The sequence below is a fragment of the Vigna umbellata genome, chromosome 3 (assembly GCF_029865625.1).
Source record: "Vigna umbellata cultivar VRB3 chromosome 3, Vumbellata_1.0, whole genome shotgun sequence".
Lineage (NCBI taxonomy): Eukaryota > Viridiplantae > Streptophyta > Magnoliopsida > Fabales > Fabaceae > Vigna > Vigna umbellata.
This window is the reverse complement of record NC_142167.1, coordinates 15,845,308-15,860,652: the sequence shown is the minus strand read 5'-3', so window position 1 is coordinate 15,860,652 and position 15,345 is coordinate 15,845,308. Positions and strand designations below refer to the sequence as shown.

General features: G+C 30.3%; 1 long non-coding RNA gene across 1 annotated transcript; it reads right to left on the bottom strand.

Moving 5' to 3' along the window:
• Nucleotides 1-12,897: 12,897 nt before the first annotated feature.
• Nucleotides 12,898-13,486, bottom strand: LOC148201721 (uncharacterized). Its single transcript, XR_015784753.1, has 2 exons — nt 13,188-13,486; nt 12,898-13,083 (listed from the first exon to the last, which is right to left on the bottom strand). It is a non-coding gene; the product is annotated as an uncharacterized LOC148201721 (long non-coding RNA).
• Between the last annotated feature and the right edge of the window lie 1,859 nt (nt 13,487-15,345).

Sequence of the window (15,345 nt, the reverse complement as noted above, 5' to 3'; positions counted from 1 at the left end):
AAAGGGTCGGAAGTGATGTTATTTAATTGAGGGTAGGTGAGAGAAAAATGCAATAAAAGTTTTTAGTAAGTTTCAGTATTGTAATAAAATAAAATTGATTGAATAAAAGCTTGGTAGGTAAAACTTTGGTATGTATATAATCATATATTACATGCTTATTAACAATATAATCAAAACACAATAAAAATATAGCAATAATGTAATTCATTATATCTCCCTCATTGTATAACATACTTTCATAATTTAAAATAAAAAAATCTGCAACAATGTTTCTTTAGAGGGAATTATTTTTTAGTGTTGAGGGAATTGTTTTTTAGTGCAATGGGTTGTAATTTGTGAGCTAATCCGACTTATCATAAGTTTGAGCCGGGTTGGATGTAATTTTTTTATGTAGGTTTTCAATTCGGCTTACCTAGAATCCGGCTCACCAGGTTGAACCCGTGATGAGCCGAGTTGGTTTACCAACCCACCTAATTTAATTTAATTATTTATTATTTTTATGTTTTAATATTATTAGTTAGTATTTTTTTTATTATATTGTAGATGGTGATAAAAAAGATGTTTCAAGAGAAAAATATTATAGATTTATCTATTCAAGACTCTAATATTATAAATGAACAAGTGATACAAAAACTATCAATATTAAAAACTTATTTGTTTGTTAGATGTTTTTGGATTACGTTTGGATTATATGATACTTTTCTTTTTATTTTGAATTGTGTTTGGAGTTTAACATCATTTTAGTGTGACGTTTATTTAGATTTGAATTAAAAAAATTGTAATTTTTTTATTTTAAAAAACACTTATAATTAAATGAGCTAGTGAGCCAACCCGTTTAACCCACCAACCCGTAGTGGATCGGGACAGGTTCGAATTTTTTCAGCTCGCTAATAAGTGAGTCGGGTTAGGTTGACTCACTAAATGACCAACCCGTGGTGAGTCAGGCCGGATCGAGCGGGGTTATAGTTTTGACAACTGTAGTTTTTTTAATGATGATAATCTGGTTTGAGCCAAAATCAAGTTGAAACTCTTGCTGTGATTTTTTCTTGAACCAATTTATGCCTTGAGCGAAGATCCTTCAAAGGAGGGTCACAATATCTCTATGGGTTTTTCTATAACGATAAACTATTATGTACGAAATTATATATTACATCCTTATTTAGAGTATAATCAAAGCAAAAAACAATGCATCAGTAAATATAATTCATTCTATTTCTTTCATTATATAGCTTATTTTCAAAATTTAATACTAAAAAGCACAAATAACAACATTGTTGGAGAGAAAATACTTTTTATTGAGGGATAATGATACTTTGACAATATCTTTTTGACAATATTTTAACATCATCTACGTGTCATTCTGTGATTAGTCTATGTTAGTGTTTATGATTATTATTATTGATTGTAGAGTAATTTTGGACCGATCACAATGACACTAGATGATATTAAAATGTTATCAAAATATCATTATCTTTTCATGGAGCGAAGCGAGAATACTTTCATTTTCACGAAAACCAAGTCGAGAATCTCACTTTAATTAATTATTGGTTTAATAGTAAAGATTTTGGGATTTTCTCATATAAATCTTTTACCTAGGCTTTTATTTTTTAAAAATTGAGTTTTTGTCATTAGTTATGTACTAACGGTTAAAAATGTGTCACGTATTTTTTTAAATATTTTTATAATTTTTAAAAATAATGTCCCATGTCAAACTAATATTGTGTCACGTGACAAGACAGTGTGACGTGATATTGTCATACTACATATAATTGTATTAGTTTCAATTTGGATCCTTTATTTTTATTTTGTTTTAATTTAGTCCTAATTTTCTTAAAAGATTAAAAGTTCTAAGAACTAAGTGATTGCAATTATATTGTTGGTTTTTTTTTTTTGGTTTTGTTGATTGCCAAATGAAATTATGTTAAATAGGCTAATGTTGGTAATCAATAAGTATGTGAGCATTCAGCATTGGTTGTCAAGATAATAATAATACTAGTAATTTTTAAACTTATCAAGGTTAAGAATGAAAGTACAAACACATTTTTTAGCTTCTTTTATGCGTATTTTATCAAATATTAGAAGCTAACTAAGGAGCTTTAGTTGTTTTTTCCTTGCAATTCTTGATGCAGGCAAAGTTGACCATCATGCATCACTTTTCGAGAGATATCAACAAAAGACATGTTTATCATAAGTTTTTTAAACTTGTTAGGGTTGAGTCATTATCGTAAATCACAAGTTTTATTAGAATTGTTTATCGTAATTTTATTATTTGGTTTGATTTGAATGCTTTCTAGACCAATTATTAATTTTATCGATAATGTCATTGTGATATAGTTTCCTTTGTCTCAAATTTTCTCTTAATGTTTATTTTGTTCACCATATTTCTATTATAAAACTTCGAAAATTTACTATTCAAATTGTGATATATCTTAATTCTAACTACATCTTTGATTGTATTCAGTTGTTAAAATACTTAATTATTTTAGCAACAATATTTTCATGATGTTGGTAATTGGTGAAGGTTATTGTTGAACCTAAACATGTGTCAAGAATAATGTATATTACTCACTGTCTTTAACTTAAGTTTTTCGTTTAGACCATTACAGAGCATTTGTGTCAGAACTATTAAAAACACACTAAAAACTCCATTTGAGTGGAAGACAAATGTCGAGCAAGGAGAGCTGGAAATCAGAAAGTGGAAGGCAGTTGTGAGCAGTCGAGTGGCCGTTCGATTTTGGAGGGTAGAAGTAAAACTTAGTTTTTCAAAATTCACGCCACTCTCTGCATGCAACCATCTCCTTCAATCTTCTGAAACTCCATTTTTCTTCTCCTTCTCTCTAAAAAGCCCTTACTTCTTTGTACAAAATCTCACTCTTTTCTTCTTCTGATCATCAAACAAACCACACCTGAGCATTTCCGACATCAAGGACGTTCGTTTGAACCGATCAGTTCTGGGTTCTAAGTTGGTAAGTTCTCTCTTCATTCAGCCGGTTGGTTTCCTAGTACATGCAAACCTAGTTTATGGGTTGCATGAGTCAATCATCTTGTTCTGAGAGTTTCTGGATTTCTGTTTGGTTTAGTTTCTTAAGGCGTGACTGTAGAACGCTAAGGTCTTTGGGAAAGGTGAACCCGTATTCTGAACTGTGAACGTTCGGTCACACTTAGAGGTAAGGGAAGCTTATATAATTTGATTAAGATTCTTGTTTTGAATGGATTTACGTTCGTTGATTTCTGAATGAATATGAAGTATGATTATTGATATGTTTTGACTGTATGAAGTGTGAATATTTACTATGATATGGATGTATGAATGTATGAAGATAGATGTTGAGAAATGTATTGATAAGATTATGAATTCTAAGTCTAAAGTTTTATGTGAAAATTTATGTTCGTCACTGAAGATCTTTGACCGTTGGGTTTTCCTTTGGACTCGGTTGGAACTGGATTCTTTCATTTGGAAAGAATTCCAGTTGAGGACCGAGCATCTTCGTTCTGTAATATCTGTATATAAGTGTTCAACCAAGGATATTCGTTCCTTGGTGTTTGATGGTAAACTTAAGTATATCTATATGTATTTGTATATTTCGTTCGTTTGTGAACACTATTTAAATGGTATCTTATTATATTTATCAAGCCTTTCTTCTATAAGTTTAGTAGTGTTCGGTCTTACACCAAGCGCTCGTACTAAGTAAGTGCTCGGTCTTACACCAGGCGCTCGTTCTTGTTTCCGTAATCTATTTCTATAATAAGAGCATTCGTCCAAACTCCATAGAGTTCGCTCTCTACAGTGCTCAGTCTTCAACTGACATTCAGTTTCCTTGAGGTTTAGCTCATTAAGAAGCTAAGTATTTATTGGCGATCAGTTTCTTCATATGATTCCGTCAAGTATTATTATTTGGTGTCCTACAGTACCGGTCTCAATTGGTTTCGGCCTAGAGTCCTAGTACTCGGCCTAGGCTTTACGGAGTTCGGTTTGAACTCTCAAGAGTTAGTTCATTAAATTGGCTCACTTGGTAAACAACATTCGATTATATTAGTCTTTGAGAAGTATTATTATATTCGGTCCTTTTCACAACTATTGAGTAACTCTCTCAATTTGATTATGTTTGAGTTGGAGACATCTCGGTCTCACTCCAAGTGTTCGGTCTTGTTCTGGATTAAATACTAACGTGCGATATTTGGTATCCTAAGGGATCATTATTCAAATTGGTTCAGTTGAGGTTTTAATAATGAAAGATGATATAATATGATATGGATGAAATGACTTTGGTTATGGAAGAGTGTTCCGGGGAGGAATATCTCATGATTTAATATTGGAATGGTAAAGTATGAATGTGGGCACGCTAAGCTAGCGGTTCATCCTGATATTCCGTGATTACTCGTTTCTCACGTAGAGAAGGGTAAGTCATGTGTGGGAATGACAGGAGGTCCTCGTCCTTATGGTTAATTTGGACGGAACGGACTAACCTCGGGTGGCAGCTGTTGAGGGTATCCCAGTTACTACATCACCTAGGTGCACGAACGTCGTAGCTACACATAATTCATACAGTCTGGACAGTCAGAGTCTAGTATTAGGCTTTGCACAAAAGAGTTAATGAGTTATCTGGTTTAAATTGATTGAGTGAGATATATGTTGATAATTGAATTAAATTACATAAGCTTACCCTATTTCCTGTCTTGTCCGTTTTGTACGTTTGATGGTTGTCCTTCTGTTGCAATGATCATCCGTGTGGATGTGAGCAGAAGGAGAAGCTTTGCTGGAAGAGGCGCTGGAAGAGGCGCTGGAAGAAGAAAGTTTGGTCGAGGTATAAGTTAAGACCGAACAGTAGAGCCGTTCGGTTAGTAGTTAGTTTCTTTGTGTGATAACCGTTCGAACATCTCTTGTTTTCTTCTTTTGTATGACCGTTCGGTACGTCTTCTGTAAACCGTTCGGTCTAGATTGCATATCTGTACAGTTTTAATTTTCCCGTTATCTTGTGAGGTCGTCCGGCCATAAGCGTACGTCTCATCTTTTGTAAGACTGATCTGAAATATTATTAATATGTGATTATTCCCTTATATAGTTTTTATACTGTATTTTTGGGATGTTACAGTTTGTCTCTAAGTTTTACTACTATCGACTCAAAATACATATGAATTCAATAAATGCACGTTGATTTCTTGACATACATTTGAAAAAAGAAAATCATCAGCAACTATGTTATGTTGTCGACTGAATAACAAACAAAAATTGTAGTAATTTATACTTCACCAAGTACTTGGTCAACTATTTAAATTTTACGTGTGACTGATGGTAAATAGTTTGCTGAAAATAATGAGTTTATGGAGTTTTTTTTTCTAATATTTTAATGAAGTGAAAAATATGATAATGTTGTCTCCTAAATTGAAAATAACATATCTTTCTACCACATTTTAATTAAATGATTATATTTTATTTCATTTAATATAACTTTACGTGCGTATCCATGGATATAAACACTAGTTATATTAAAAAATGTAATGTATGAAAAAGGAAAAAAAGAAAAATAATAACATTATAATATAATATGAGAATGAGATAAAGATAAAGATAAAAGAAGTAAAAAGGAAATTAAAGAAAGAGAAGAACACAAGTTAGAGTAATAAATGCTAGTAAAAATTTAGAAATACTAATGTTTAAACTTTAAGTGGTGATAATTTTTTGATATTGAAGTTGTTATGGGATAATTTTTGTTGTTACTACTTAAATTGGTTTGTTATTGTGCTTGAGTTTTGTTCTAAAGTTATTTCTTTTTGTACGATATAAGAATTTTACCTTTGTTGTACTCTAAAGAGATTGATGTTCGTATGTAAATTTATAACTATAACTTCTGAGCAACAAGAGTGGAATATGACAATATTTATATTTGATATTTGAAAGTAACTCCTACCTATGTAATATTTATATTTCTTCTGAAAATTAATTGAAATAAATGCCAAGCGTAAATATTATATATATATATATATATATTATTATGTTAGTCATTATTATTAATCATGTGATGATTAGTAGTGTGAATATGTTAATTTGAGATGTTAACTAAACTATAATAAATGAAACAAAAGTAACAAGAATTTAATAAACTTTAATACATTTAATAAGTAATTAATGAACAATTAATATATATAAATATATATAATTAATGCTTTAAACTAGTATTTATGTTAGAATTAAAGATCATTATTTATTTTATTTATTAAACATAATATAAATTTCACATTAATAATTTAATTAAATATATTTAGAAAATAATATTATATTCATTAAGTTTTGCTCTAACTGTTTAAAGTTACGGATTCCGATGGTATTAACTATTTTCTATCATTGTAACATTATTAAGAAAGTATTTAAATTGTGAACCAGTTTTTTAAATTAAATCATAATATTATAATTAAGAAAATATTTTTTTTCTTCTTGTATATATACACTTTTATATGAAAAATAAACTATTCATTACTTTAAAAATTCAGACAATGGATAGATTTTCGTCAAATAGTTAATTGTCTGTATTTAAACAAAAGTAATCGTCAGTTTAAAAATTTAACAGTTGATACATACATTTCTCTTTAAACAATTAGGATTATCTATTATTGTGCAAGTAGATTCCACATGACATTATCATATTATTTTTTTTCTCTAATAAGAATTGGATTTAGATTCTTTTTTTGAACTTTTTGCATTATCTATTTATTTTATTTTTAAAATATACTGCTTTTGATATTTTAATATATATTATTTTTTAATATATTAAAATAAGTGTCTTCTGAAAGGACAACAACATAACGAGACAAAAAAAATTCACTTAAAAGGGAACACAAAAAATTTATGAGAGAATTCTGATTCCAACAAATTATTTTTGTTTTAGATAGAGAATTATTTTTTATTTATTTAAATCGAAACTTTATTTTTAAAGTAACTATAGTAAAGTGGAAATGTTTTAAATAAAAAGGAATCAGAGCACAAATTATTATAAAATTCATTTTTCCATGATTTTATTACAAACATGTATAAGTAACACGTCTAATTTTGCTCTCGAATGTTGTTAGAGTGAACAATTAATTACTCTTCCACGTTGGGACAGTTTCGCAAGCAAGAATCAACGACGTCAGTCACATCACCACGACCATCTGATACATAAAAGCCATTGTAAATAAGATGAAAAGGAAGAAGATTAGTTAATTTATAAAAAATAAAAACATTAACGAAAATTTGAATTTCATAAAAAAATAATTACCAATAATGACAGTGACTGTCTTGTTGACGCCACACTTTGTAATACAATTGTAGTGAGTGGTAGACAGTTTATCGCATTTTTCAAGACATTTAGCTAAACAAACAGGATAAGGGTGTTCTGAACCTAAACAATCTAAAGCACATTGTGCAGCACAGGGGAGTTTTGCCTCAATACTTAGAATCTGGACAAAACCCAACATAATCATAATCAAAATTGCAACTCTTTTACTTTTCATCATGTTTTCCTTTGAAACTACTCTAAGTCTCTACACTCTAGGCTAAGATTTTGTGTAATTTTGTGTTGCGTTTTAAGGAAAATTTAATCTCAATTTAAAGGCACAAAAAGTGTGTTTGAAGTAACTTTAAAGCTCATTATTTGTCAATAAGCTAGTAATTTAAGTCTCATTAAATATGTGAATTAATGAATTCATGGGCTAAAAGACGGTTAGGCCCATCATATTTTGGTTTGGTTTAATTATTTGGATGATTTTTATTTTAGTAAGAATGTGTAAAATTAATTTCCTGTTTTTAAAAATATTTCAATTATGTTTTAATTTTTAAAATAAATGTCTCAATTAAGTTATTTCTTTTTTAAAAAATTACTAACCGTGTTATATGTCCCATGTTAATTTATAGTTTTAATTGTTTTTATTTATATTTTTGTAAAAAAATTGTTAACATGGACAGCACTAACAATGCCACGTAACAAGATACTATGATATGACATTTTTAGTGTCAAGTATTATTTTATTGATTTCAATTTATTTTTTATATATATTTCTTTAATTCTATTTACTCTTTATACAGGTTTATTTTATTCAATTTATATATTTTTTATTTAATTTAGTCTCAATTTTTTTTGAAATAGAGCATTATTATCCCTCCTCAATTTGAGAAAAATTTATTATTTGTATAAATGTTAAATTAACATTTTTATTAAAAATTATTTTTTAATATAATACATTATTATATATTATTAATTCATTTTTTGTTAATCCATTTTTTTATAAGATTAAAATTAATTAAGTATAAATATTTTTACAAAAACAAGCAACTATATAAAAGGTTTAAACTCTCATTTGATCCTCGTATTTATGTGTCAATCTCAAGTGGGTCATCTTTTTTTTTCGGTCTCAATCGAGTCCATAAACTTGTTAAAATGAGCCAATTAAGTCATCACCGTTAATTTATCAGTAACGTCGTTTGCCTGTGATGACATGGTGCACAGAAAATTAACTAAGTTATAATGATTTAAATACGTGGATAACCCAGCAGAAACACGTGGTACAAAGAGAATCACGTGGTAATCCAGCAGAAACATAGAGATGAGTAACCCAGCAACGCCATCCTCCATTCTTCTCACGCCTCCCAACAGCGTTCCCCATTACCATCTTCTTCACAGCTAGACTGAATGAAATAAGAACATCTTTACGAGCTTGCTGCCAATGGTGGAATAAAAAATTCATAGGAGAGAGAATTGGGGGATAAAGGAAGCAGAATGGAAAGACAGAGGGAATAAGAGTGTGGTTATATCTTCAATAATATTATTGAGTTTGCTATTTATATTCTGAAGAGATTCTGAATTGGAAATGGTGGCCTCAATGATTTGTTCTATGGGATAACCATTCCTCTACAAGCATCTGAGACCCTCTTCATATATCTCACACAAAAATCATAATAAAGAATCAATTTTCTAAATTGTTCTTATAATGGAACTTGCTATAGTTCCAGTTGATTCAAGTTTAAAAGATAATCAAACCTTATATGAAGAGTGATTCAATTATGCAGATGCAGGTTCGTTTGAACAATTTTTTTTATCTTTGTTAATTACGTTCTTTAGTGATTAATATAAATTTGCAAAATAATTAAATTTTGAATTATTTTAAAAATTGTTTCTATTAATAAAGTTGTGTGATTGTTTTGTGGAAAAATAAAGTTGTTCTTCTGTTAATAATGAAATTTGTATGTATTCAGATGGAGATTATCAACTATGAATTATCAATTGATGTTGGAATGCCCTGTAACAAATTTGAGCTCTGATTTGAAGAAAAAATTGATAGCTGAATGTTTCCAAGTGTGTTTAAGGAGCTGTTGATGTTTTGACTGAATTCCTCGCATGTTCAATCCAGTTGGGGAATTCAGCCTACTGAAAATTCCAGAAGATGCATATGATGGTAATGTAGTGTTTGAGATCCTTCCAGAACCAAAAGCGATGCAAAAGTCTCCAAATCCATCGATTGAATCCAGAAGCGGTGCATATGATCAGAAGACTTTTGTTCACCTCATTTGCTTAACCTAACTTCCATCACCTTAGGCCCACCTTCATAATCAACCCAAGCATTCAACTTTTCCCATTATTGAGAACCAACAGCGACGAAGACAAGGGCTCGGGGACACAGAGGAGACCGGAGGAAGAAAGGGAGGGATTGGTGAGGCGCACGTGGAACACTTCGCCGGCGAGATCCAATCGAGAAATCTTTCCGGCAGTTGAGGTCAGCGGGTATCGGAGGAGAAGAGGCGGGGAATAGTGGGGCGATTAGGGTTTCAACTCCCTTTTCACAATCTCTACTTCTTGTTTCAGTCTTGGGTAAGGATAAATATAAAAATTTTAAACATCTACATGGAATTATTATTGGACAACAAATCACTAATTTAATTTAATACATAATGTCACGTCATAACAAAAAATTACAGCTCAACATCTGTTAAACGCCGTATGTATAAACTTAATGGAGAGGGCTTAATTGAATCAATTTTTCAAATATTTGGACTCAATTGGCTCATTTTTACAAGTTTATGGACCCGATTGAGACCGAAAAAAAACAATGACCCACTTGAGATTGACACACATGTTTTTCTATAAGAATAAATTAATTAATATCATTTATATACATAATAAATTTGATCATCTCTTAATTGGAACCAAACTTATTATTTGTATAAATATTGTATTAATATTCATATTAAAATTTAGTAGTTAAAATCATGATTAACAAAACATAGGTTAATAATATATAATAATGTAATATGTTAGAAAATCATTTTTAATAAAAATATTAGTATAATATTTATACAAATAATAAATTTTGTTTTAGCATAATATTGTTCTATTTTGAGAAAAAATAAAACTAATTTAAATTAAAGAAATAATTGCCACATATCATTATTAGTGTCATATGTCATTAATAATAACATATGACACTATCAGTGCTACATATCACACCAAAGACCTAACAAATGGAACCAAAAAATTTTATAAAGGAAAATTTTAAAAAAATTTAAAAAAAACACAAATTAACACGCGTTCATGCCATTAACGTGTTAGTAATTTTTTTTTTCAAGAAAAACCAAATTGAAGTACATTTTCAAAAATTAAAACACAATTTAAACTTTTTTCAAAGTAGATACCAACTTCATACACTCCCACCAAAATGCAAACCATCCATGTAATTAAGCATTTTGTTTTTAATATTATTTGCTTAGCTTTAATTTATTCAATGAAACACCTATCTTCACTAAATATGTAAGGACTAATTTATTTGAGTTTAAAGAATATAATTAAATTAAATAAAGAATAAAAATATCTTTGGTAGAAGACTGTATGATTTAAAAAAATCATTCTTCATTTATTTTACAATTTTATTTTTCTAAATTTTAATTTTCTTGAAAATGTGCTTATAGATATTTACACGTGTTTCATCTGAAATTTTTTTGTTTAAAAAGATAAATAAATATATTTAGGAAAATATTTTTTCTTGAATAGATAATAAATATATTTCATTTGATAGATGAGAGTTTAAAGTGTAACAATCCAAACCAATTGTTACTAAACAATAATAGTCACTATAAATTATAAATATATATATAAGGTGTTTATAGTCCTTCAAAATTTTCAAATATATTTTCTTAAATATAAACATTTTTTTATTAATAATATAAACATTTTTTTATTAATAAGGAGACATTGTTGAATACATGAGCACATACATGTATATATGTCTCAATTCTTATTTACAACATCACAAGCTCATTGTCGATCCTCACTACTACCTACTAAATGTCTACTCTCGTATATATAACCATACATATACGATCATTGCAGATGAAAGCCATAATCACAAAATGCAAACGTAAGCAATTGACATTGAATTATAATATATATAATTTTATTATCATCAACTTAATTTAAACAATTCGTATAATATCAATCAAGTTGCAATCAAATATTAAACATTCAACTCATCCTTTAACATTAGACACAAATAAATTTATAAAATTCTAGTTTTGGAGACATATACATATGGTATCGATATTCTTGTAAAGTTTTGCACCTGTCATAAATTGTTAATGCAATAGATTTAACATCAACAACAATATTTCTCCTTATCCAAAAACCATAATCCTTATCACTAAAAACCACCATGGCAGGGTTAGTTTTTGTACCGTATGGCCGGACGACCTCGTTTCAACCCCCACACTCACACAACGAAGAGGTGGTCGTCTGGTCATGCATGAGTAGAGGCCGAACGATCGGTCTCAGTAGCAAAGTACTTCTCTAGATGTCAAGAGTTGACATTAAGAGTAAGTATCAATTAATATAATGGGTTGAGATTGGGTTGTAATTAGAATTCCATTAATCTTAGACTCATCTCAAAAATTATAAATAGAGGTTAAAGTAAGAGGCATGTCATCGCATTGTGAATTTAAGACTTTACTTTGACTCCATTCTGACTATTTAGTGACTTAAGCATCAGAGTACCTTTGACAGGTACTTCCGACCGGTTTGGAGCATGAACGAAGGAGAATTTGGATTGAGGATGGATATAACTACCCGAGCGGTTTAGAAGTGAATGTGTGTTTTGTGGAGTTGCTTGACCATGCATCCAAAAGAGTTTTCTTCCATCCTTTAAGTCACAATACTATTTGATACTGATCTCACATACTAGGAACTTCTTTCAACTCTCCTCATCTAAACCATTCTCTACATGAGCGTGAGAATTTAGTAGTATTAAAATGACTTTACACCATCGTATATCATTTAATACATTACACTTTGTAATAAAATAATTTGTATTATCTTGTGAGAATAAGAGATGAGTATAATTGGTGAGTAACTCAAAAGACAATGAAAAAAAATCTTAATAAATGTTTTTATTTAATTTTTATTTATTTATTAACATTAAGTGATGTATCTTATAAAAGAAATTAAAACTTATCTAATTTAATTGCTATTAATTTTTATTATATACTACATAATTTTAAAAAAAAAATATACGACATACTTTAAAAAAAATGTAGAGGGACCACGGCACCCCAACCACCCTCAAAAAATAATCAGCCTCCGGTTGTTTCCTCAATTGCGTTTTTTCTTTAATTTATAAGACTTTTAAATATTATTTCTGAACATTAAACTTACTTGGATTCATACCAACGAGATACGGTATGTTCTTTTACAAGAATCTACTTGACATTGACTAATTGATATAAAAATAATTGTTCAAGCATCATTCAAAATGCTTTCATTTATTTAAATCGAAGCTTTATTTTTGAAGTAACTACAGTAGAGTGGAAACACAAATTGGATCGATAATCAATCTTATGACAAGTTGATTAAGTTACCAAATTTTGTCGTTAACATTTTAAAATCAAAAGGAACTAGAGCACAAATTATTATAAAATTTATTTTTCAAAGTTTAATTACAAACATGTATAAATAAAATGTCTAATCGCGCTCTGGAATGTTTGTTTTAAGTAAGCAATTAATTACTCTTCCAAGCTGAGACAATTTTGCAAACAGGAATCAACCACATCAGACACATGACCACGATCATCTGAAACATAAAAGCCATTGTAAATGAGATGAAAAGGAAGATTAGTTCGATTATAAACAATAAAAACATTAACGAAAATTTGAAATTCATAAAAAAATAAGTACCAATAGTAACAGTGACTGTCTTGTTCACGCCACACTTTGTAATACAATTGTAGGCACTGACAGGCACTTTATTGCATTTTGCAATACATTTATCATAACATTCCTCGTATGGGCCTTCTGAAACAAAACATATTAAAGCGCACTGTAGAGGACAAGTGTTTGCTGCCTCAACACTTAGAATTTCCACAAAACCCAACATAATCATCACAACAATTGCAGCTCTGTTACCTTTCATCATGTTTTTCCCCAAGGTTACTATAATGTCTCTATACTCTAGGGTCAGATTTTGTATAAATCTCTATTCCATTTTAAAGAAAATGAATATCAATTTAAAGGCACAAAAGCTGTGTTTGAAGTAACTATAACGGCTCATTATTTGTCAATAAACTAACAACTGTAAGTCTCATTAAATACGCCAATAAATGAACGTAGAGGGCTAAAACACAGTTAGGTTTTTATCTTAAATAAATATGTAAAACTAATTTATTTGAGTTTAAAGGATATAATTTATTTCAAAATTTTATTTTTCTAAATTTTAACTTTCTTGAAAATGTTTTTTATTTTATAGATGCAAATGTTTTACACGTACTGAAATCTTTTTTCTTAAACAGACGTAAATAAATATATTCGGTCAAAGAAGCATTGTTTGAATAGATAACGAGTATATTAATTTCTTTTGATAGATTCGAATTTAAAACATCTCAAAATGTAATAAAAATTTATTTTATGCTCGCAAAAGTCGTACACTTCTTTATTTTTTCAAGAAGACCGTTCAAAATTCTATCAATATTAATATCTCTTGAAAGATGTTTTGGAAGCTACTTCATGCAAATAGCTTTTTTAAAAAGGGAAGGATGTTAACATTGCATGATCATTCGATTGTGTTAAGTGTTATCTTTTGCTAGAAAACGTGGAGAGTAGGAACCTGCTATAAAGCTCTGCAATATTTTGAAAAAATGTTGTGAAAGAAGCCACATACTTTCAACTTCAACTTCAAAGCACCTTATATTTAAAGCAAAACTGTAATAAGAAAAGAAAAATGTTTCAGTTGAATTGCTCTTTTATTGTAATAGAAGAAGATAGATCAAGGTCTTTGTACCTGGACGTCAATTATATATTTATAGAACTTGTGACAGCCAAGTCCATTGATTAACCATTAGTGTAATATATTTTTAGACAATATAACCTGTCAATCACTCATAAATACCGTATATTCGTCCTTAATATGACCATTAAATGTATTAATTATCCATTTGATGATATTTACCTTTCCTGATTAGTTTGTCTGACAGCCGGTACAGGTATAGTACATAAGCCCCCAAGCCCGAGCGACTGGAAAAAGTCGCGAAGGGTTTGAAAATGCCTAGGCTCCAAAAAGGCGTGAAAGGAGACTAATCGTGGTTGTCTTGAGTTCGTCAATAGGTGTTCGGACGCGAGTGAGCTTGACACATGGCTGCTCGGGAATCGTTGCTGAGCTTGTCACCTGGCCGATCAAGAGTTGCTAGTAAGTTGATCACTAGAAGATCGTGGTTGTGTCTTTGCATGACCGCCCGAGATTGCTAGTGAGTAGATCACTAGAAGACGCCAATGAGTTGGTCACTTGGCGCCCGGGGTTGCTAGTGAGCTAGTCACTACGAGACCATGGTTGAGTGTCTTCGCATGGCCGCCTGGGGTTGCTAGTGAGTAGATCACTAGAAGACGCCAGTGAGCTGGTCACTTGGCCGCCTGGGGTTGCTAGTGAGCTGGTCACTACGAGACCATGGTTGAGTGTCTTCACATGGCCGTCTGGGTTGCTAGTGAGTAAATCACTAGGAGACGCCAGTGAGCTTGTCACTTGGCCGTCTAGGGTTGCTAGCGAGTTGGTCACTACGAGATCATGGTTGAGTGTCTTCGCATGGCCGCCCGGGGTTGCTAGTGAGAAGATCACTAGAAGACGCAAGTGAGCTGGACGTTGGTCGCCCGGTATTGCTAGTGAGCTGGTCATTACAAGACCATGGTTGAGCGTAAGTCTGGACCTTCCTACACATGATATTTTTACTCACAAAAATATGTGTTAAGTAAACACTTCAATATATTATAAATTATAATAAAAAGTCACTAGAACCTGATAAGGTTGAATGTAGGACTGAATCTTCCTGTGCAGGATATTTTTACTCAC